The sequence below is a fragment of the Amblyomma maculatum genome, chromosome 1 (genome assembly GCF_055883805.1).
Source record: "Amblyomma maculatum isolate TAMU_Amacu chromosome 1, ASM5588380v1, whole genome shotgun sequence".
NCBI lineage: Eukaryota > Metazoa > Arthropoda > Arachnida > Ixodida > Ixodidae > Amblyomma > Amblyomma maculatum.
Window position 1 is genome coordinate 165,484,379 of NC_139344.1, and position 26,017 is coordinate 165,510,395.

The window sequence follows — 26,017 nt, forward strand, 5'->3', positions numbered from 1 at the left end:
CTAAAGGCAGCTCGCTCGTGTGTATACTCGCATACGACGTGCAATTTCTGGCGAGCACACACCAAACTTCCCCTCTTCCAGAGTGCGTTTGGAGGCGTTTGGCTACGTGGATGTCCTCTCCCCCATGCCAAAAATGGTTCAATCCATAGTTGAGCCTCCAGAATGTAGGGCGTAATTGAAGGAGGAATTGGCGCTATAGCACTGTAATTCGTGGCCGCTGGGAGGCATAGAAAGGTTCCGCCCTCCCTGGCCTTCTTTTGAACCCCTCATACTAAAGCCGTTTATTTTCCACACATATGTAGCACAGCGTACCTGCATGCTTTCTTTGTTCCGACAGCAATCGACTAGAATGACCTCCCTGCCGACGCCCCACTCCACACTAGAGCTAGCCAGTTCAAAAACTCCATTGGTAATATTATGCTTTAAGCCCTGCATCATTAATTTCATTTCCATTCTGCATACGTCAGTGGCCGTCTGGGTAACAGTTAGCCTTGTTAAAGACTCCATCATAACACAGCCCTATGCCCTTGAGCAAAATAGCACCAATATTTTTTTTCTTTTTCATTCAAACGATTAGCACCAGCAGACATATTGGCTTCCCATTCTGAGCAGTTTGACACATTTTAGCGCATTTTCCTTTTTCTATGATTTCAATTTATAATATATCGGTTACACGTGCTAAATTTGACATTAAGCATTGACATTTCATTTTGAGCTAGTATTTGACACCTTTAAAGCCCATTTAATTATCAATTTTTCCTTTTTTTCATTTCTTTCATTCATAAATTAAGCAATTAATTACAATGATTTCATTAGCTCGTCATCCAGTATAAGACACCAATCAGTCGTCAATCACTAAAACCCCAAATTGCCATGATATAATTTTTTTTTACGCAGCCTCCGATTATTTCCGTCGATGGCTTTTCGCCCGAACGAGCTTACGAGTTGTCTCTTAAAAAGCGCTCGTATATTTGATGAAACGATTGAATGTATGATTTTATATCTGCTGTTCGTTTTCTAGCTGTCACTTTCGATTTCGTCGACGAGAGCAGGTGCACGCATGAAAATGTTGGAGGAAAGGCGTGCTGCACATAGCTGCACTCGGCACCGCCGCGGTGAATCCTAGCGGTCAAGTGGTCAAGTGTTAAGACACTCGCCTATTGAACCGGAGTATCATTTTCCCATCCCCTGAAAAGCAGTGCGAAAAACAACAAAGCACAGACTGGAGAATCATCCAGTGGTCTTCTTTTTAACATTATGCAATAAGTAATTTTAAATTTACGCGCGTATAATTCTAGTTGCAATAACCTCCTCGAGAGGGCAGATCATAAACAAAGTATCATTTCTTGCAATTCGAGCGAGCGTTTTGAATAAACTGTGCAAACAAATAGAAAATTGAATTAAGAAAAGCACGCAGAGATATAACAGATCTATAACTGTCTTAATAAAAATAAGAAAATTTTTGCGGTTGAAATGTAATTGCAGAATGTGAAGCGCAGCTCACTATACTCATGTGCTAGAATGAATTCGCACTATAAATAGAAGGAGGCAGGGCAGCGAGGCGTGCTTCGTGAGGCGTACTCGTGAAGCACATATACTCCTCGAACAATGAGCATTTCTGCCTCTTGGGCTGATCCTGAGACACAGTTGTGTGGATCGTTCTGACACGCACAAGCGTGGACTGTTCGACATTTTTTTTTCTTCCATTTTTAGTAATTCGACTGAGTTATTTTTTTGTCAAGGCGTCGAGGATAGCTTCCAAGTTGAAAAAATGGTCTTCAAGCCTACGCGAGATGCGGCGGTGCCTCGACGTGTTTTTTGGAGATATTGGAGCCGTATCGCAAAATGTTCCTGATTTCAGCGGTTCTTCACGGACAGCAGCAAGAGTCTCCTCACAATGAATTCGTTGTACGTGAAGCGTAGTCAGTATCATAGCACTGACAAATGCGAGTGTAGTGAAAGTAATCACGTTCGGAACGATTGCTTTTTCGTCGAGCTGGTGAAACCACCAGCATGTATATATTACGAGTGAAAGTTCAAAGCGCGCTCCTTGCTTTCCGAACGCTTACATGAATTTTGAGCTCTGCATGATTCTTAATGTTTACAGCGATCCGAGCGTTGGGATTGAGCTTGTTACGTATCGATGACTGTGTTTCGTGTATGTGTTGTGCTTCAGATCTGTCGTGGGTGCAACGCGAGCTTTCTGTTTGCGTGCGCGAAACAATTCTACCTGCACGGAGAAGCGTCGCCACCAGGCTTGCAATGGTAGGTTGTCTGATGCGCTTTATTGGAATTAATTATTCGTGTTATGAGAGCTCTTATTACAACAGGGCGCCGACGGGATTGTTTTTACGAAGTGTCGTTCGACGTATCTATTTGATTCTCGTAAAGATACGGCGGACGTCGATATACAGGATCATGGCTATATGCATGTCGAACGCGGCCACATTCTGCTTGCTACGCGTGAATGAATCTTATCCTCTATGCTATCAGCAAGCCGCGACTCTCGATGAGGTGCTACGAAGAGTGCATCCGTTCTAACATAGATCACGGTCTTCACTCAGGATTGTGTACGGCAAGCATCGCTGTGACGCACATAGCTGCAGGCGATGCTACGTACTGCACCAGTTCCACCAGCTGGCATCGGGATACGCACATTCACGAGCAGCTTTCGCTTCGCATTAAACTATCACCTCGATCTGCCCGTAATGCGAGCGAGCTATTCCTATCATTTACGCGGTCTTAGGTCCTGAATCGACCTCCGAAGATCTAGCGCCGGCACAACACACACCTCGCCGTGCAGAACATTCGGCAGTCCAAAGTATGTAAGTGAAATGGCATTATACTCGTTCCTCATATGCAGACCGAGGAAACATGATATTTCTAGCTAAATTCTTCGTTTAAATTCTACCTCAGAGCCGTGGCAGAAGACATGCCGAATCTACTAGAGGCCTGCGCTGCTACTGCGGCGAGCTGCACATCGACTCGTCGAGGCGAAGACCTACTGCACCGCTTTCCGGAAGCGCGAATGATCCGAATTCCCTATGAACAGCAGTGTTCTTTGGTATTTAGGGGAAGACTAGACTAAAGTGCTTAGCCTGCATCTTTTTCTCGTCGTTGAATTTTGCGTACATGTAGTTTAAACCCCCGCATGCTCGAGGTTAGCGTGACCCGACTGAACGAACGCACAGCTTTGAAACGAGCGGGAGATGTGCATGCGTCGCCGGACTTAGGTACGCGGTAGAAAATGTGCGCTGCACATTTCGTTGCAGAAGCTGACTCTTGGAAGTTTGCAGAGTGTGCCATGCAAGTGATCCTTGCTACAACAACGCATCCATGTTCCCACGGCTGGCCTACCCTGAGGCGCATAAATGTTCAACCGTGGATGTATCAATGATCGAAGAGAGGACAGATTTTCACAATACTGGGCGCGAAATCGATAGCTACCAGTGCTCAGTGTTAGAGAAATTCTGCCTTGATCATGCACAATTCAGTGTTTCAGGTGTGGTCAGTAGCTATAAGTTTGAACAGTTCGCTTTTCAAGTCAGCGACGCCAGCGATGGACCGGCGGAGCTATTTTCCACGCTATACCGCTGTCCTGCTAGAAAGCCCACCTAGGCGGCGTTTGACATTCAGCTGCTTTTGTGGGCCCCTTAATTGAAAGCAAGGCCTTCAGATACGCGTTAAATGTTCAAAAATGTATTCTCTTCAACAGTTTCATTCCAGGCTGTCAAAGCAGGCGGACGTTAATAAAACAGTTGATCACTCCAGTCTTAAGAGATCTGTAGAATCGCCTTCAGTTTTTAAAATTGTTGGAATAGGTCATTTTGCGATCGCTGGGACATAGACCCTCATGACAGCGCTGTCACGTGAATAAGGACCACATCAGACCGAAAGCTTGTCTCATATAACATAGCTAACCAAGGTATACCTTACAGCATTGTGTTGATTTTTGTGGTGCATAAGCGACTAATGCTGCCATGCACCAAGAACAAGGTTTATTGTATTTATTTTGTGTGTAATGACTGAAATGTTCTTTAGGATGTAGCTTGTTTAGGAACATTTTAGGAAACCAAAAATGCAGGAAATTTGCACGTCTCTCCTAGGATTATGCTGGGATGGAAAGGGATCTGTTGCAAAATTGTACAAAATGTTTTCCTCTAATTTTCTCGACTCTGGTGCACGTGTAAGATGTGGTTTATTGTTAGTTCATCTCCACACTCCTTACATATTGGTTTGTCTTCTTTCATAAGTATGAAGCTGTGTGTGAGGTGTGGGTATGTGTTTTGTGAAGATGACCTAAAATGTCCTCCATGTTGTGTTTTTGATTACTGCATGATTTCCATTCCTCAATTACAGGTTTGGCAAGTATAGTTTGTAGTTTATTTCAATGTTTCAAAAATCCTGCCATTTCACTCTCACTTTTCTTTGTACAAGCTTCTTGGCATCTTCATGCAGCATATTCACCCTCTGTAATTTAGCATTGCATCAAGGTAACCTGGTTATTTCTTTTCATCACCTTTCAAGACAGCTGTCCCGATTTCATAAAGTGTAGGGTTTCTGACGACAGGAACTCCTTGGAAGTCATAGAAATAAATGAGATCCACAATCATGAGCTATGTAGGGTATGCATATACATGTCCATCGCTCAGTGGAATGGTGTCAGTACGCTGTTAGAACAGGTGTTGTGGTAACAACAACCATTGTCTGAGGTGGTCCTTTAATGGGCATGGAAGTGCTATGTAACTACAGGTACTGACAGAACTCTTGATCATGTTATGTGATGATGCGATCCTTACATGCTTATAGGTGTACATTTCAGAATCTGCAGTGCACCACCTGACCATTTGCCACCAGTTTGTGTGAAAATGTATTTTTCATGCATGTTAGCCAGTATTTAACAGATGAACCCTGTGCACAAGCCAAAAGTGCCACGAGCCAAATGTCACGAGGCCACACGACATGGCAGGAGCTGTTAAGTCAAGCTTACAAAGTTATATTTGAAATATGTTCTGGGACGTTTCAGCTCCGATTAAGAAAAGTTACTCCTAGGCCATGGAGGCATGTTTGTACAGTTTGGTTAACGTCAGGCTTAGTGAGGTCTATGCCAGGTTGTCTATCACATAACAGGGCAGCCTACGACCATATGCTAATGAGTATATCTGAGATGACAGAGACATGAATTAAGGAATTAGTAATTAAGTTTGTAGCAAAAGGCATGTAAGTTAACGGGAATCCACAGTGGGATCTGCAGACAAGAACCATTAACGCTGGCGCACCACACCCTTACAGATGGAGATTAGGAGTCTCCCAAATTTTTTGTCTGCTCAAAGCTTGTCATTTCCTTCGCTCTTCCAGGTGAGGAAGATGTGAAAATGATAGCATCGAAAAAACTAGAGACCATCATTAACAAGGATGCTGATCCTAACAGCGTAAAGAGGAATTTCAGAAAAGATAGGTGACTAGTAATGCTGGCAACTGTTGAAGCTAAGTGGAAAGGCAGGAAATTGAAATGCAACATATGCAGAGATATGTTGCGAGACGACCAGTCTGTGGTGTGCGACATCTGTCTCCGTTAGTTTCATCAAGTAATTGGCCAAAGCAGATGGGGCTTGTGGTTTTGTGATAAGTGCAGTGTAGTAGCATAGATGCAACCTTGCCCATTAATAATTGGAGTGGAGTAAGTGCATTGTTTTGTTTTTGTAAGATGTTCATGGTTTACATGTAAATATTATGAGAAATTTCTTCCTAGAGAATGTTTACATGTAAACAATGTAAACATTCTTCCTCTCTGACTACAGTGTGCTACTTATGGCATGTAGACTTTGCGTCTCTGGTCGCTTTGCCATGCTGTTCCTTCACGCGCTCGTAATGTCATGTCAGTGCAACGACAGCTACAGCAGTGTCTGTTTTTGTGCCCGTGAGCTTCGAAATCTCTCCGTATCTTGTGACACTACCCGTTCGGTTTCACTTGTGCAACTTGTGCCGACTGTCGAGTGTCTTGAACCCTTTTGTATGTTGGCTCATTACACACAGTGGTGATAACCATTTTTGTTCGCGACGTTCGTGCGTGGTGGGGCCGACTTGCCACTGCTATGTTACACAATGAAAGTGAGCGCCAGATCTCGCCTTCTAAAATACCCAGGGGCCACCAAAGAGCAACGCTTTGTTTTGGACGGCACCGCTCATTCGTCCTCTCTTTGGAAACCTGTTTGGATATGGCTCGGATTGATAAACTAATCAAATTCGACACGCAGAAGAGCCGGTGAGTCGATTTAGACAGTGGACCGATTATAACAAGGGAAGTGCACACAGTGACTTTTTGACTGCGATGTATGTATACATTTTATGCATGTTGCGTTTTCCCGAATGAAGCTTCAGTTTTGGAAAAGATTACGTTCACAAGCAAATTTTCAATAAAAGACGTGCAAATATTCAGTCATGTATTTGCGCACTTCCTTATCGCTTCAGTGACACTGTTCACGTGCAAGGTTGCATGCATTGCCCATATGTGTGCGAGAGCTCTCGCAACTCCCTTTAATGCACTTTTTCGCCTACTTTGTCATTACTGCTGCGAGCTGGTCACGCTAGATGTGACACTGCGACCAGCTTCCAGCAGCAACGGGAGAGTAGGAAGAAAAATGCACTAAAGGCAGCTCGCTCGTGTGTATACTCGCATACGACGTGCAATTTCTGGCGAGCACACACCAAACTTCCCCTCTTCTAGAGTGCGTTTGGAGGCGTTTGGCTACATGGATGTCCTATCCCCCATGCCAAAAATGGTTCAAGCCATAGTTGAGCCTCCAGAATGTAGGGCGTAATTGAAGGAGGAATTGGCGCTATAGCACTGTAATTCGTGGCCGCTGGGAGGCATAGAAAGGTTCCGCCCTCCCTGGCCTTCTTTTGAACCCCTCATACTAAAGCCGTTTATTTTCCACACATATGTAGCGCAGCGTACCTGCATGCTTTCTTTGTTCCGACAGCAATCGACTAGAATGACCTCCCTGCCGATGCCCCACTCCACACTAGCGCTAGCCAGTTCAAAAACTCCATTGGAAATATTATGCTTTAAGCCCTGCATCATTAATTTCATTTCCATTCTGCATACGTCAGTGGCCGTCTGGGTTACAGTTAGCCTTGTTAAGGACTCCATCATAACACAGCCCTAATCCCTTGAGCAAAATAGCACCAATATTTTTTTTTCTTTTTCATTCAAACGATTAGCACCAGCAAACATATTGGCTTCCCATTCTGAGCAGTTTGACACATTTTAGCGCATTTTCCTTTTTCTATGATTTCAATTTATTAATATATCGGTTACACGTGCTAAATTTGACATTAAGCATTGACATTTCATTTTGAGCTAGTATTTGACACCTTTAAAGCCCATTTAATTATCAATTTTTCCTTTTTTTCATTTCTTTCATTCATAAATTAAGCAATTAATTACAATGATTTCATTAGCTCGTCATCCACTATAATACACCAATCAATCGTCAATCACTAAAACCCCAAATTGCCATGATATAATTTTTTTTTTTACGCAGCCTCCGATTATTTTCGTCGATAGCTTTTCGCCCTAACGAGCTTACGAGTTGTCTCTTAAAAAGCGCTCGTATATTTGACGAAACGATTGAATGTATGATTTTATATCTGCTGTTCGTTTTTTAGCTATCACTTTCGATTTCGTCGACGAGAGCAGGTGCACGCATGAAAATGTTGGAGGAAAGGCGTGCTGCACATAGCTGCACTCGGCACCGCCGCGGTGAATCCTAGCGGTCAAGTGGTCAAGTGTTAAGACACTCGCCTATTGAACCGGAGTATCATTTTCCCATCCCATGAGAAGCAGTGCGAAAAACAACGAAGCACAGACTGGAGAATCATCCAGTGGTCTTCTTTGTAACATTATGCAATAAGTAATTTTAAATTTACGCGCGTATAATGCTAGTTGGAATAACCTCCTCGAGAGGGCAAATCATAAACAAAGTATCATTTCTTGCAATTCGAGCGAGCTTTTTGAATAAACGGTGCAAACAAATTGAAAATTGAAATAAGAAAAGCACGCCGAGATAAACGGATCTATAACTGTCTTAATAAAAATAAGAAAATTTTTGCGGTTGAAATGTAATTGCAGAATGTGAAGCGCAGCTCACTATACTCATGTGCTAGAATGAATTGGCACTATAAATAGAAGGACGCAGGGCAGCGCGGCGTGCTTCGCGAGGCGTACTCGTGAAGCACATATACTCCTCGAACAATGAGCATCTCTGCCTCTTGGGCTAATCCTGACACACGGTTGTGTGGATCGTTCTGACACGCACAAGCGTGGACTGTTCGACATTTTTTTTTTCTTCCATTTTTAGTAATTCGACTGAGTTATTTGTTTGTCAAGGCGTCAAGGATAGCTTCCAAGTTGAAAAAATGGTCTTCAAGCCTAAGCAAGATGCGGCGGTGCCTCGACGTGTTTTTTGGAGATATTGGAGCCGTATCGCCAAATGTTCCTGATTTCAGCGGTTCTTCACGGACAGCAGCAAGAATCTGCTCACAATGAATTCCTTGTACGTGAAGCATAGTCAGTATCATAGCAGTGACAAATGCGAGTGTAGTGAAAGTAATCACGTTCGGAACGATTGCTTTTTCGTCGAGCTGGTGAAACCACCCGCATGTATATATTACGAGTGAAAGTTCAAAGCGCACTCCTTGCTTTCCGAACGCTTACATGAATTTTGAGCTCTGCATGGTTCTTAATGTTTACAGCGATCCGAGCGTTGGGACTGAGCTTGTTACGTATCGATGACTGTGTTTCGTGTATGTGTTGTGCTTCAGATCTGTCGTGGGTGCAGCGCGACCTTTCTATTTGCGTTCGCGAAACAATTCTACCTACACGGAGAAGCGTCGCCACCAGGCTTGCAATGGTAGGTTGTCTGATGCGCTTTATTGGAATTAATTATTCGTGTTATGAGAGCTCTTATTACACCATGGCGCCGACGGGATTGTTTTTACGAAGTGTCTAATGGTACGTCCGACGTATCCATTTGATTCTCGTAAAGATACGGCGGACGTCGATATACAGGATCATGGCTATATGCATGTCGAACGCGGCCATATTCCGCTTGCTACGCGTGAATGAATCTTATGCTCTATGATATCAGCTAGCCGCGACTCTCGATCAGCCCTAGAAAAAATTCTGATACAATAAACTGATGAACAACCTACCAGTTTTGTCTATTGAATTATGAAACGATACAACTAATACACTCATAAAATTTCTTTTAGTTCTATTGTGACCTATCAGTGCTATTTTTTCTATTAGGGTAATAGTGTATTTGTATTGGTATATAAGTTCTATGGTTTATCAGTTTCTATGTGTTGTATAGTTGTAATGCAATGACAAGAAACAAGCTTTCGGAAACAAGTGAAAAATGTATATTATCACAAAAGGCAATACATATATTTCAAATGACAAAGCTCACAATTTGTGAAGGAAAAGTTAAACAAATCTAAACACACACACATACACACACATATATATACATATATAAAACAACACTAAAAGGCTTCTTTATCACATTTAACAACAGGTTTTTACATTAAAAGCAATGAAAGCCTCAGGCGACTCGGCATTGCTTTGGCTTGAAGGTGGCCGAAAAATCTACCATAGAAAAATGAATAACTGCAATTAAAGCTATCATACCATAGGTGAAGGGACATACAAAATATGCAAAAATTGCCTCCCCTACTTAGCAAAAACCAAAAAACTAAAACAAAAGGAGTCAGTGTCTAGAATAAGAGCAATGAAACCCATACCTGCTTTGGCTTGCAGGCGGCAAAAAAATCCGCTATAGGAAAATAACTAAATGAAAAAAAAAATCTATCTCACCATGGGTAAAGTGACATATAAAAGATATGCATAAATTGGCTCCCCTATCTGGCAGAAACCAAAAAACTAAAAGGCAAGGAGCCAGAGACTAGAATAAAAGCAATGAAACCCATAGCCCACTCGCACTTGCTTTGGCTTGCAGGCGGCCATAAAATCCGCTATATAGGAAAATAACTAAATGCAAAAAAAAAGCTATCACACCATGGGGAAAGTTACATATAAAAGATATGCAAAAATTGGCTCCCCTATCTGGCAGGAACCAAAAAACTAAAAGGCAAGGAGCCAGAGACTAGTATAAAAGCAATGAAACCCACAGCCCACTCACACTTGCTTTGGCTTGCAGGCGGCCAAAAAATCCGCTACAGGAAAATAACTAAATGCAATTAAGGCTTTCACACCACACGTGAAGTAACATAAAATATGCAAAAGTTGTCTCCCCTATCTGGCAGAAACCAAAAAACTAATATTCAAGGAGCCAGTGACTAGAAATTCACAAGTAAACACATAACGCGATATCAAGTGGGCAGCAAAAATATCTTTTAGTTCAATAATGAAAATCGCAACCTAGACCCACAAGCAATAAAACAATTGCCATGAGAAAGTAGCTAAATGTAATTAACATCAACCACATCACATGGTTGAGCACAAAAAAAAAATGTTCAGGTAATCGCTGAAAGTGATGAACATTAACCACACCATAGGTGGAGCGACAAAAAAAAATCATGTTTTCATTTTTTTTCTTTAAGACAAACCAAAAAGCAAACGAAATAGCCACTGACTAGTACCTTACGCTGCACTGTGCTGCTGTGCAGACTTCTTATGAGGCACACACAGGAATGAAAAAACAGCATAATATTGCAGTCACAGCCAAGAACTAAAAGGTTCAAGGAACTTTTGAAACCATTAAAAATAACCAAAATAAACACAGCATAGGTGGATGTCTCTCACTGCTTGTCTGTGATAAGGGGCTTTGCAGCAGAAACGTCTGAAAGTTTCGAAGCAAGGTGGCGACCAAACATCTTTAGCCGCTTTTTTGCGTCTTCATCTGATGACCCCGACGTAACAAAATGATGAAAAAAAACCTGGGCAGGAAAGCAGTACAGTTACAGGTATAATTTTTCATGATGCAAGTGAATGTTATTTCTGGGCTGTGCTGCAGTCATATGTAACAATGCTACAGAGGAAAACAACAGGCCTGAAAGAATGTTAAAAAGACTGCGCTGTATATTCTTGCATTTTTTTCAGGTCATTTCTTATATATTTTACTTTGCAAATAAATGTGTCAGTATTGAATACAACAAAATCTGTGGCATACTCAAGCACATACAACAGTAAAAGTTACGTCTCTCATAGCCTGAGTTGCTCTGGGACATTAAACCCCATAAACCAACCAAGAGCAATAAGTTGCGTATCCTTGTATTCACTAGCAGGCACGAGCCCCACTGTGGTGGCGCAGTGGTTAGGGATGCTCGACTTCTGTGCCCAAGCATGAGGGATCGAATCCCAGCCCAGCGGCCACTTAGTGGTGGAGGCGAAAGAAAAGGCATCCGTGTGCTGTGTGATGTCAGTGCACATTAAAGAACCCTAGGTGGTCAAAATTTCCAGAGCCCTCCACTATGGCACCTCTCATAGGCTGAGTTGCTTTGGGTCATAGACCAAACCAAATCAAACTGGCAGGCATGAATGACTCTGTGCACTTCCAAACAGTTTCAAATGTTGGAGAGCAGATGATGTGACAAAACGATGCACTTTTCTGTAGTTCAGCAAAAAATACTGAACATTTACAGAAAACCACAGTGCCTCCAATGAAAGGTGCTACATTCAGTCTTATTAGCATCCCTCAGCTAAATAACAATTATATGTGCAAAAGGACACAAAGCCTATTTTGTAATTAAGAGTTTGATGTGGCTAATAAGCAACCCACCTTTCCATGATGTCAGCCTAGCTACAGCACTTTTATGAAGACATCTGCACATGTTGGAAGGCGCCACTAATACAGTAAAGGACCTATGTATTACTTTGGTAGTTTAAACTGCCATTGACATTTCATTTACTTTGTCTAATAAAATGATCAAGTAAGTGCAGTTAAATTGCTATACCTTTTAGTGCATCCAGTTTCTGTTTATCCAAAGGAGGCTTCGGTGGTGTTTTCGTCCTGTTAGATGGTTTCCCAGTCACGCTCCTATTGATAAGGCCAGCTGTTGAGAAGATTCGTGTAGCGGCATCTCTCACAAATGTGGAATCGTTTCTTGATCTCATTATTTCAATGAAGTCTGAAGTCGGCAAGCTTACTTGCTGGCTTATGTAGACCTGGAAAAAGTTGCAGCCAACTTAGGAATACAAATTGCTGACACAAGGCTTGACACAAGTAAAATGCAACAGTGATGGTTACCTGGCCTTCACTTTCTTGAAAAAGTATTCGTTTGTTGTCCTCGCTGTTTCTCTGGCTTTGTGTAACTGCGACTTGAACACTTGGCGAAGGTGGTAGCTCTAACAGGTGAAAAAAAAATCAGATTGGAGGGAAATGAATTAGCACCATGGTGCTTTGACCATCCACATGGCTCAAAACCATTAGAGTAACATGCACCAATTTCAAAAATGCAAATCACCATGTCTGTCGGAGCACACGCTACTGGCATCCTCGGGGTTCACTTGCTTGATTTGCTGTGCAAATCCCTTTGGCTGCAGGCTGTCATGCCTCTGAGACACTAAGAAAAAAAACATAGTGAAGGTCCACTGACCATAGAAGTAGCCAAATAATGACTGTTACCTGTGACTGATTTTCATGCAAAACATTACTGAATCGAAATACCTTTTGATGAATAAACAATGCAGTTTTAACCAATAAGAAAAATGCAATGAACAAGTTATCTCCAAAAGCTATAGGTATGAAAAACCCAACCCATAAAAAACAGTAAGAAACCCAAACGTGAGTTGCCTAGTACCTTTTCCAAGTGCAGGACTCCTTGTTTCTTCCACATGCAGTGGCACACAATCTGACGGTGGGTGGGACGTTGGGTGGCTATCTGAGAGGAAAATAGTCACACAAAAAAGAGATGTTGCATCTACATTTGGTATTAAACATCAAAGTAATGGACAATTTTTATGTATTATGTGTCTAAACTCATGTAAGCTCTCAAGGGAGATTTCTCTCCTTTAGCAAAGCCAGTGCCTCAAGCATAACAAGCGTACGTCATGAAAGGTCTTCACAGCTCAATACACCTACCATTATTTCCTAAGTGCCTTAATAAATGTCCTTATCGTTGCATGACACCAGACTGCATCATAACACTCAGAGCAATATTGTGCTATGCATGCACTCTTGCCCAGTTTTCCATGCATAATGCTATGCTGACGTGTGTGTCAACTGTCTGCAGTTTATACTTAACTGTGAAAGTGCCATACAATGCATTACATCATCCTTAAAACGCACATGAAAATTTTATTAGGTGCATATTTTGCACGAGAGCGTGCTGGGCTCATGCAAAAAAGCCGTTCCGGTACCGTAGAATTGTGGGGGAAAACCTGGCATCATTCCAAATGTGACAGAAAATATATGCACGTGGTTTCATATAAAATTATTAGACCACCGTTATTGGTGCAAAGTTTAAGGTGATGTCATACCATTTCACTTCCTATTTAGCATCCATCTCCTAGTAAAGTTGGAGTCTAGTTTTGCAACAGGGATTCAACCCAATGATATGTGTACCTCGAATTATATTCTGTTAATTGTAGGTTTAGATATCCACTGTAAACTGAGACAGATGCTGCACCTTCCTTCCCCTAAAACCAACTTAAAGAATATTTTAAAAATTCTCTGAATTTCCAGACAGAGCTGAGGAACACTGCACTTTGAGCATCCAGTTTTTTTTTTGTCTCACTAAAAGGCTTCGCGACTTGAGTGGTCGAGTCCGTAGGGGTTTTGTTAGAAAAGCAGTGAAAAAATTTGATCAGTGTATCTGCCCAATTTTACGTAGACTGATGATGGAAACCATGAGCAGCGAGCGACCTCAACGATTTCATGTCATTAGAAGTAATGTACTAAAAGCTAATAAAAATCTCATCCACAGACACTAATTAGACATTTATTTAGTGCATAGTGGCATCCGTCTTAGTTTCCACACCCAAGGCTGTTATAGCACAGGAATGCAAGCCTCATCGACGAATGTTTTACTGGGCCGTGGTCACTGGTTCAACCAAGGAATTCAAAACACTGCAGCACCATCTTTTGGCAAGCACTAAAAGCACATCACATACTATGCAGAAGAAGTTTTTTTTTATCTACGGGTGCACTGGAGAGAGCGTAAAATAGAATAAAACAAGGCACGCACTCTTGAAGGATTATGCAGTTAAGAAAATCAGTGACACTTTGCTGACATGTGGCCATGTGGGGTACTACAGTGATAATTACATGTTGCAAGAGCCTTCTCTGGTTTCTGGAAGAGAACACTTTACATGATTTTCTATAGTATGCCTTATGACAAGTCTGCGAAAAAAAAAAGTTCACTTGAGTCCTTTTTATGAGATTTTCAGTGCCAAAATAAAATTATAGATTCTCGTTTCTTCGATATTGCAGTGCTCAATCTATAATACATGAGGCAAGATTATTTTGTTTGCACCTTAATCTTATTACACATTTTGGTTAGTGTTGTGTCCCTCTGAAGGCATATCATGTCTACTCATAAGCTAAGCTTGACCATCCCCCTAATTTTCATACCAGTCCAATACACTACACATAACTAAACGATTTTAAATGTGCTAGCTTATAAAACCCCTCATGAGAAGGAAGGAAAGTTTAAAACACAGCGACACCTGCAATATCGCAGTTTACATCCACGCTCACAATGAAACAAGCTTATTACACCAAGGCTTCTTATTAGGTGCCTGAAAGAAATGCCACAGTGCTACGCTTGAGATTTTAGTAAAGGTTCCAAATGCAGCCCAACAATTCGAATTAATGCTTTCCGCTTTTCATTCGCACGAGCTAAACTTCCTGGCAGCCCCGAAATATATGGGATGAAAAACATCATATAACTTACCTGTCAAAATTTTTTGCAGTCGAATGTTCAGCTCCCTATAAGTAGGCCATTTTCTTTTTTCAATGTCCGATTTTCTTGCAAAAGTGCCTTGTTTTTTTCTCGAAGAGTTTTAACTTCCGAACGAGCCACTAGCTCGTCACTCGAGCTGCTGTCACTTTTCAGCAGTCTGCGTTGATGTTGCTTCATTCGTTTTGCAGAAGGTCTACGCACTTTCGGACTGTCCTGCACCTGTTGCAGAGATTGTATATTAATTGGCCGCCAAGGCACAGTGCAGTCATTACTTACCATTTCGTCACTGCTTGACCCCGAGTCCATGATCGGTGGTACTGAGAACCGCTTGCGCTGGACTTTTAACTCCGCTTCTTCGCGAGTTTCTGGAAATTTTCAGAGAGCCGTTAGCTTTTTGGCTATAAGGTGACCCGCGGCTTTCGCCCTACTGTAGGGCACTAACAGCCCTACGTTCGTTTCCCGCGAACAATAATACTTGAAGATAAAACATTAAAAATGTATAACATTCGCAGTAAAAAACGTGTTACACCGAGTGTATAAAATTGAATCACAATAACGTAAACAGCATGCATTATACATAGTTTGGTTTAAGACATTCAAAATACGTCGGCTGATAAATGTCATAAACGTTTGCTGTCTGGCCTAGCGCACCATAGAGTACAAAGAAACTTACCGAATACTTCCAATATCTGTGCACCAAAATATCCGTCTTGCACTTTGTCAGACCACTTCACACTGTACACTTTCCCACGCACAAACTTCGAAGAGCCGTCAGGGTGAAAGTTCAGAATATCTTCAACGGGCACAATGTGCCTCTCCTTGTCATCAACAAACTTGACATAAGCATAAATGCTTTGTCCTAATTACATGCCTCCCATCCACGGCGCTCCCGTCTAAACCCTTTGTTTCGATGTGGCGCGCAGCTAGAATAGCGCCCATGTGGCGCGCAGTTAGAACTATATTCTAGGCACTATAGTTAGAACAATGACTAGAATGTTGGCGCGCTAAAATGAGCGGCTTCGGCTAGAACCAACAATTGCTAGCACCTACTTCCGCCATGCTAGTACTTTGTAAAACCCTAAATTAAATTAAAAAGAAATTAAATTAATTAAAAGCATTCTAAAAATTTGTAAGAAAAACGATGTACGAAAATCGTTTGCTTGTTTATTTGGATTTCTGACTGGTTCCGCAGGTGTCCTAGCCGAATTACATAAGCATCCCTACAGTCTATTATACTTCAAGGAATTTTTATTGCACGACGTAAGTCATTGCTTTCTAATTGTTTTCACTGTTGCTTCTACCAGAGCTTTCAACATCCCAAAATGCAGCCCAATCGCCATAAAGCAGTCGTCGAGAGTCGAGACGGGAACAGGCGGGAATCCAAGTGCCTGCTCAAAAGCACCGTGCGTGCTTGAAAGCCATTCCGGCATATTGCCGTGGTTGGAGCATTGAACTTTAAGTAGAACAGCATGTTCTGTAGTCTCTCTTCTTGCTGAAATACCGCACTTCGCCCCGCCAAAGCAACAAAGGGTTTACTGAGGTTAGATATTTTTTTAGGCTGTGGCTAAAGGTACGTCGGACGGACCCGATCAATGGTGTTAAAGGTACGTCCGACGGACTCGGTGCGTTTTTCTTCGGGATCCGTCCGACGGATCCGGGAAATATTTTTCAGAGGTACGGCGGACGGACCCGATCGGTAGGGTTCTTCCGACGGACACAACGCATTTTTCTCCGATATGGGCCTTGGGATCCGTCGGGAAAGCCGGACGGATCCGAGACAAGCCATATGTAGCCAAATCGAAGTTGGTATGAGGCCGGTCATGGTATGAGGTAAAGGAGGCTATGATGAGGTCTACGTGCGAGGTGCAAGAAGTATGTACTACATATACTGCATGCGTGAAATGTGAAATTACAAAGAATAGTACAGTGGCAAGAATAGTGCCTAGAATGGATGATATACTACGTGATGGCATGATGATAGGTTTACGTGAGTTGGACCGCGGCAGGGTGGCAAGCACGACCAGAGCGCAAGCGCATGTAATCGCGGTGTTGACGGCCAGCCCGCGGCCCGCACGCCCGCTCATTTGGTCCTCGTTATTATGTGGATTAACGTCTACGACGGTCGTTATGTAATTATGTAGTTTTGATTCTTCAAAGTTTCCTCACTTCCATCTGTGATGAGATGCGTCACGTAACGCATCGCTTTCTGCTCGCATTGAGGTTTGGTGCTGCAAGTTCTACGTAGTACAAGCGGCGCTGAAAAAGCTGGGCACCGCCGGCGTGTCTCTAGCCCAAGCATCGCGTCATTCGTGTTTGTTGTACAACTGGAGGAGTGGTTTGTGCTTACCGTGAGATGCTGTGATTACGGATTACGTCCTACTAGAGTGCTGTCTGAGACTACGAAGAGTGCTGTGATGAGTGCGCCGATGTCCGGACGGACATCAGTGTGTCCGTTTATGATCGGCGATGTTGCACGTGCATGTCAGTGTTTATTAGGTACAGTGGTAATTTATTTACACGCGCTGTGCAACAATCAGACGAAAATAAGTCATCGACAATTTGTTAGCCTGTACTACATAGCTCAAAACTCGGAAAATGGGAATGCACATGATGCAGTTTTCGCATGTTGGAGTGGACCGAAAAATAAGTGCCCAGCCCACACCGCCGGGATGCGCATTACTACAGGTGAAATGGTTCAGGTTTCTGTAAAATAGCTGCCTGGCACAGCACCTTTCTAAATGTTCAGGCTTTGTACTATTGTTGAAGGCCACTTTATCATTAATAAAGGAACGAATATGCTTTATGTGTTAATGACTAGTGCTTTTTCAACATATTATGTTCATTTTTTTTTTCGTTTTTCCTTAGTTTCCTTTGTTTTTCATGCTGGACAAACACAAATAGTACACTTTTAAACTTGTCAGTCCAAAGCTGAACATGAATATCTGCCATGCATGTGACAGCTTTAATGCTAGAAAGGTTGACATGTATAGCATGTACGTACATGCTGCGACATCTTAGTGGCACGTCAGGCTACTTGCCCCAAGGTCGTGATGTTTAATACCAGTGATGGCAGTCGCACTTTGGTGCAGGTGAAATGCAAATGCTTCTGTTTTCTGCAAGATGTCAATGCAAAGTACAAAGCCTGGGCAGTCAAATTAGTCTGGAGCTCTCCACTACGGTATTCTTCATAGCTACATATGCCACTTTAGGATGTGAAACCCTACATGCCACAGGTAGGCTGCATTGTTTTTTAGATTTTGTAACCTCTCATCTATGTTTTGCAACATTTGGCTAATTTTAGTTCCCAAACAGTTGCTAAAGATGAAACCGAAGCAGTTCTTGGCATGGTTTGCTGCTTAGATTAATTTGCTAATTGCAGTTCTTTGAAACTTGCATCAATGCTGGACAGTTCAAATAGCAAGCAGTTGAATTACAGAAATGATGTGGATCATGCATTTCAGTTCTGACAAATGGAAAAAAAGTAACGGTGACCTCCTTGCATGCATAGGTGCCTTTAGACAAATACATACTCAGGTGTGTGATTGTGACGCATATCAACGGTCAACAGAAGGCCATGTGGAGCCAGTGTGATATTCTTCATGAAGGCTAAAGTAAAATTGTACAACAGCTGCTGTACCATGCAGAAAAAAATTGATCATTTAGTGTATGATTAACTGACCATGAATAGCATCTTACTCAGAGTATGATGTGATATATATCTGGTTTAGCATCCCAAAATAACTACGGCTATGAGGAACACAATAGTTGAGGGCTCCGGTATAATTTCGACCATCTGCGGTTCTTTTACGTGCACTGACACCGCACGGTGCATGACGGCCTATTGTTTCGCCTCTATTGAAATGCCCCTGCTGTGGCTGGAACCAAATCTGCATCTTTGGGTTCAGCAGCCAAGCACTCTAACTACTGAGCCAGCACAACGGGGCCAAGTATCAAAATGCATGCCATTACATTTCTTTCTAGCCTGTGGTTTTCTTCACAGAACTAATGTATAAAAGGAAAAGTAAACAGCAAGAAAACACTAGTTTTATTGCACATTATATTTACATTTCAGCAAACATTCTCTAGGAAAAAATTTCTCATAATGTTTTCATGGAAACCATGAACAAAACAAAACAATGCACTTACTCCACTCGAATTATTAATGGGCAAGGTTGCATCTATGCTACTACACTGCACTTATCACAAAACCACAAGCCCCATCTGCTTTGGCCAATCACTTGATGAAACTAACGGAGACAGATGTCGCACACCACAGACTGGTCGTCTCGCAACATATCTCTGCATATGTTGCATTTCAATTTCATGCCTTTCCACTTAGTTTCAACTGTTGCCAGCATTACTAGTCACCCATCTTTTCTGAAATTCCTTTTTACGCTGTTGGGATCAGCATCCTTGTTAACGATGGTCTCTGGCATTTTGGATGCTATCATTTTCACATCTTCCTCATCTGGAAGAACGAAGGAAATGACAAGCTTTGAGCAGACAAAAAATTAGGGAGACTCCTAATCTCCACCTGTAAGGGTATGATGTGCCAGCGTTAATGGTTCTTGTCTGCAGATCCCACTGTGGATTCTCGTTAATTTACATGCCCTTTGCTACAAACATTATTACTAATTCCTTAATTCATGTCTCTGTTATCTCAAATATACTCATTAGCATACGGTCGTAGGCTGCCCTGTTAGGTGATAGACAACCTGGCATAGACCTCTGTAAGCCTCAACCTTTCTTAATTGGAGCTGAAACGTTGAAGCTGAAATATTTCAAATATAACTTTGTAAGCTTGGCTTAACAGCTCCTGCCATGTCGTGTGGCCTCGAGACATTTGGCTCGTGGCACTTTTGGCTTGTGCACAGGGGTCATCTGTTAAACACTGGTTAACATGCATGAAAAATACCATTTCACACAAACTGGTGGCAAATGGCCAAGTGGTGCACTGCAGATTCTGAAATGTATACCTATATTCATGCAAGGATCGCATCATCACATAACATGATCAAGAGTTCTATCAGTACCTGTAGTTACATAGCATTTCAATGCCCATTAAAGGACCACCTCAGACAATGGTTGTTGTTATCTCAAGACCTGTTCTAACAGCGTACTGACGCCATTCCACTGAGCGATGGACATGTATATGCATACCCTAGATAGCTCATGATTGTGGATCTCATTTATTTCTATGACTTCCAAGGAGTTCCTGTCGTCAGAAACTTTATGAAATCGAGACAGTAGTCTTGAAATGTGATGAAAAGAAATAACCAGGTTACCTTGACTCAATGCTAAATTACAGAGGGTGAATATGCTGCATGAAGATACCAAGAAGCTTGTACAAAGAAAAGTGAGAGTGAAATGGCAGGATTTTTGAAACATTGAAATAAACTACAAACTATACTTGTCAAACCTGTCATTAAGGAATGGAAATCATGCAGTAATCAAAAACACAACATGGAGGACATTTTATATCATCTTCACAAAACACATACCCAAACCTCACACACAGCTTCATACTTATGAAAGAGGACAAACCAATATGCAAGGATTGTGGAGATGAACTAACAATAAACCATATCTTACACCTGCGCCAGAGTCGAGCAAAGAGGAAACATTTTGTACAATTTGCAACAGATCCCTTTCCATCCCAGCATGATCCTAGGAGAGACGTGCAAATTTCCTGCATTTTTGGTTTCCTAAAATGTTCCTAAACAAGCTACATGCTAAAGAACATTTTAGTCATTACACACAAAATAAATACATTAAACCTTGTTCTTGGTGCATGGCAGCATTAGTCGCTTAGGCACCATAAAAATCAACACAATGCTGTAAGGTATACCTTGGTTAGCTATGTTATATCAGACAAGCTTTCGGCCTGGTGTGGTCCTTATTCACGTGACAGCGCTGTCACGAGGGTCTATGTCCCAGCGATCGGAAAGTGACCTATTCCAATAATTTTACAAACTGAAGGTGATTGTACAGATTTCTAAAGACTGGAGTGCTCAACTGTTTTATCAACGTCCGCCTGCTTTGACAGCCTGGAGTGAAACTGTTGAATTACGGAGCCAACAAAAAGCAGGTGAATGTCAAACGCCGCCTAGATAGGCTTTCTAGCAAGACAGCGGTGTGGCGTGGAAAATCGCTCCGCCGATCCATCGCTGGCGCCGCTGACTTGAAAGGCGAACTGTTCAAACTTATATAGCTACTGACCACACCTGAAACACTGAATTGCGCATGATCAAGGCAGAATTTCTCTAACACTGAGCACTGGTAGTTATTGATTTCGCGCCCAATATTGTGAAAATCTGTCCTCTCTTCGATCATTGATACGTCCACGGTTGAACATTTATGCGCCTCGGGGTAGGCCAGCCGTGGGAACATGGATGCGTGGTTGTAGCAACGATCACTTGCATGGCACACTCTGCAAAATTCCAAGAGTCAGCTTCTTCAACGAAATGTGCAGCGCACATTTTCCACCGCGTACCTAAGTCCGGCGATGCATGCATATCGATCCCGATCGTTTCAAAGCTGCGCGGCAGTTCAGTCGGGTCACGCTAACCTCGAACATGCGGGGGTTTAAACTACATGTACGCAAACTTCAACGACAAGAAAAAGATGCAGCCTAAGCACTTTAGTCTAGTCTTCCCCTATATACCAAAGAACATTGCTGTTCACAGGGAATTCGGATCATTCACGCTTCCGGCTTTCCGGTTGTGCACTCTTGCGGTGCGGTGCAGTAGGTCTTCGCCGCGACGAGTCGATGTGCAGGCCTCTAGTAGATTCTGCATGTCTTCTGCCACGGCTCTGAGGTAGAATTTAAACGAAGAATTTAGCTAAAAACATCCTGTTTACTCGGTCTGCATGTGAGAAACGAGCATAATGCCATTTCACATACATACTTTGGACTGCCGAATGTTCAGCTGCACTGCGAGGTGTGTGTATGTTGTGCCGGCGCTAGATCTTCGGAGGTCGATGCAGGACCTAAGACAGCGTAAATGCTAGGAATAGCTCGCTCGCATTACGGGCAGATCGAGGTGATAGTTTAGTGCGAAGCGAAAGCTGCTCGTGAATGTGCGTATCTCGATGCCAGCTGGTGGAGCTGGTGCAGTACGTAGCATATCGCCTGCAGCTATGTGCTTGGCAGCGATGTTTGCCGTACACAACCCTAAGTGAAGACCGTGATCTATGTTAGAACGGATGCACTCTTCGTAGCACCTCATCGAGAGTCGCGGCTAGCTGATATCATAGAAGATGAGATCCATTCACGTGTAGCAAGCGGAATGTGGCCGCGTTCGACGTGCATATAGCCATGAGCCTGTATATCGACGTCCGCCGTATCTTTACGAGAATCGAATGAATACGTCGGACGTACCTTTAGACACTTCGATTTTTTTATTGAATTACGATATTACTGTGAAAAGGCAAAGCGTTCAGTTAGGTAGCAATTAACATTGATGTACACACAATTTGACCATTGTTACAGGTTGGTAAATTCTTGTGCAGCATCACTGTAGTTTTTAAACGATCACCTCCCAGCTTTTCTCAGCAGTGTGAAGAAACTTCATGGTGTTCATATCGCAATTGTGCGAAAGGTCCCGGAGTCACTCGCATCAGTGCCTGCTCGCATGACATGATATGACAGCATGTTCAACGCGCACAGCCGAAAATTTTCTCAAGAGGGGCTTGAGCGCCGCAGTTAACACCGAAACAAAGCCGGATGCTTCTGTTTCCACTCCTGTTGCTGTCCGCAGTCGAATTAGCGTGGTATAATGGGTTCTACTTCACAACCAAGTGCAATAGACGTCACCTCTGTGAACCGCCCGAAGAAGAGGAAGTTGTACCTTGAGCCGGACGCACTGTGTGGCATTCCAAGGACGACAAAATGGCGGACGAAATCTTGGTTGTCCCAACTAGACGCGGATGTAAATAGTGCATCTGAGGCTACGATAACCCAGCAGGAGCAAGACTCATCTGAGATCTTCCTAGAACCCGCGGAGGACAGCAATGACTGCACGCCTGGCACAATGAATGATGGTAAGTAGGCTGGTCATAATTTATGTATGACCTGTTTGCTCACGAAAAAAAGATATCAGTCTGTTTAATTTGCCCTGGCAATATTCCAATAAAAAAGGATGAGAGTTGAAATATTTAAACCATCTGCAAATTCCTGCAGTCAAGCCTTAAACATTCTCTCAAAATTTAATGCCTGCCCGCGTTTCCATTTTATGTCGTCTGTTCACACCGGCTATTAACTTCAAGATTAAGTTGAACTCTCATCGCTGTGGAAGTTAGTACTTGTGTAACTAGTAAAATTTGGTGTCGGGACATTTTAAAAGGCCCGGCTCCCTTCCTAGGCAAATTTGTTTCCACGAAGCATGGGGCAAATGTAACACACTTTTTTTTTGTTCTAGGTTTTAGTGTGGTGGCAATTAGCACGTATGTTAACTGTTATTGGGCACACGTTAAGATGCTTTTTTTTGTCAGATGCTGACTGGCTCACTGTTGAAAGCGACATTTCATCCAACCCGAACGCTGACAGCGACAGCTCAGCTAGTGGCACTTCCACAGAGGACAACACGTTGTTCGATGGTTGGCAAGAGGCGTCAAAGAGGACACTCCCAAATTCTACAGTTACAGTTGCAGAAGCTTTGCTGGGAATTCTGAGCTACAGTATCGTGTCAGGTTTGAACTGGGTACAAATTGAAGGCCTTGCCAGACTGGTCAACTTCTTGCTTGGCAGCCCCGTCATTCCAAGCTCACAATATGCACTCCGAAAACTGTGGGCAAGTTCAATAACAGAGACAGTGCACCATCATTTTTTTTGTCCTTCCTGTATGACTTATGCCGGTAAGCAAGCCAAAAAGCATGTATCCTGCAGCAAATGCGGCAGCAACATACCCATATCCAACTTCACATTGAAACTTTTTTTCTACTTTAGATATCAAACTCCAACTTCAAGAACTTCTACAAGATAATGCGGTGGCAGAAGCTTTGTATCAAAATCTGAAGAACAGGGACATGTCTGAGGGTATTAAGGATATTAGTGATGGTTCACTTGTCAGAAAGGTCAGAGAGAATTCCAGCTGGTGTGACATCACGCTCACACTGAACACGGATGGTGCAAGGGTGTTCAACTGCAGCAAAGATTCTTTATGGCCAATCCAACTGGTAATGAACGAACTGCCCATTTTCATGAGATGGTCCAATGTGCTCTTGGGTGGCTTGTGGTTTGGCAGTGGCCATCCTGACATGCAAATGTTCCTAGGAACATTCCTAAATGAACTCATGAGTGCAACTTTTGTTGTATGGAAGCACAGTGGCAAAACAATAAGGTCTGCACTAAAGGTGGCAGGTGTCTGTGTGGATACACCTGCCCGGGCAATGGTGCTTCACATGAAGAACTTCAATGGACATTATGGTTGTAGTATCTGCCTGCTGCGTGGAAAATTTGCTCATGGTGAGTTTTAATATCCCAACTTTGAAATGACTTGTAAAATTTCATAAAGTGTGATGCTAACCTTAAAAGCACAAATGGTGTTATGGCCAGTAATGTTTTGGTGTTATTTCTTGTTGATTCTTTCAGGGGCCCTGAGGTATATCCTTCCTGATCATGGAGGAGCTGTCATGGAAAGGACTTCCAACAGCATGAAGGCAGATGGGAAAAAAGCACAACATACAAATGTTGTTGTGAATGGTATGAAGGGCAGAACAGTGCTATCGAAGCTGCCTGGTTACGATTTAGTTTGGGGAACAAGCCCAGACTATATGCATGTGGTTCTTGAAGGTGTGGCTAAGCAATTTTGTTCCTTGTGGCTACATTCGAGAGGTGCTGAATATTACATTGGTGCACGAGAAACAGTGAACTCTTTAAACAGGAGGTTATTGGCAATTAAGCCCCCAAATTGGTTGACACGTACACCTCGAAGATTATCTGACTTCGCTATCTGGAAAGCCAGCGAATGGAAGTGGTGGGTTCTTCATTATTCACTACCGTGTCTTCGTGGCTCTTTGCCAGATATTTACATAAAACATTTCAGTTTGCTTGTAGAGGGAATCTACATACTTCTACAGGACACCATATCATCAGATGATATTCTCAGGTCATCAGATCTTCTGTCAGAGTTTGTTGTGCAAACACAGTCATTGTATGGATTGTCTGCAATGACCTACAATGTACACCAACTTCTGCATCTGCCAAAGAGGGTGGCTAAACTAGGACCTCTTTGGTCACACTCTTCATTTGTATTTGAAGGTGGAAATGGACTTGTTAAACTGGTGAGTGGAGCTAATGGTGTTCCTCTGCAAATATTAGAACGTTACATACTTGCTCGAAAGTTACAGACAGCGAAAGCAACTTTAAACCTTTCACCAGGAGCAGTAAATTTTCTGGGTGTACAGAGGAAAAGAACCAGTCAGCAAACAGTTTTGCTAGGCACTGGAAAGCCATGCTTAAACTTGGATTCAAGTGAAAACCAGGCTATTGCTGATAAGCTTGGCTGTGACTCAAGTGTTATTGAATATAACCGAGTGGTCATCAGTCAGCAAACATTTCACTCTGCTCAGTATACCAGGCCTATAAAGACTAACAACAGTGCATTTATCAGCTTTTCTGGCTCTTTTTTTCTAATTCATAGAATTCTTAGTGGCGAAAATTCTTGCATAATTTTGCAGTGCCAGGAACTACTACTTGTCGAAAGGCTCTATGCAAAGCACCTTTTGATTTGTGTCAAAAGAGAAGAGCCGTTAGTTTACATAAAACCCAATGAAGTTATGCGCCTGTGTGTGTTTATGGAAATAGACCACATTATTTTTGTTTCAACGATTCCAAACCTCTATGAAAAAGACTAACTCTCATGCTCAAAACAGTCTGGTGAACAGAATTCAGCCATGATACCGGAGGTCTTGGCTTGGAACTGTATGCGTACAAATAATGTTTGTACTTTTCTGGTTATACATTTAAAAATGTGTTATATACTGTTTCAGAATACATTTCAGCTGAGAGATTGCAAATATAAGGTTTTTGTAAATACACCATTGTCACATAACCAATTTTACGCTCATTTGACGGAATGGGTGGGGA

At 42.5% G+C, this 26,017-nt stretch overlaps 1 long non-coding RNA gene and 1 pseudogene across 1 annotated transcript; one reads left to right on the forward strand and one right to left on the reverse strand.

Annotated features, from left to right (window-relative positions):
- Positions 1-12,270: 12,270 nt before the first annotated feature.
- LOC146204810 (uncharacterized) lies at positions 12,271-14,955 on the reverse strand. The gene is made up of 4 exons (XR_014702950.1): positions 14,920-14,955; positions 12,826-12,906; positions 12,490-12,588; positions 12,271-12,370 (listed from the first exon to the last, which is right to left on the reverse strand). It is a non-coding gene; the product is annotated as an uncharacterized LOC146204810 (long non-coding RNA).
- An 8,113-nt stretch (positions 14,956-23,068) lies between these two features.
- On the forward strand, positions 23,069-25,803 carry LOC146204811 (uncharacterized; annotated as a pseudogene).
- The last annotated feature ends 214 nt before the right edge of the window (positions 25,804-26,017 follow it).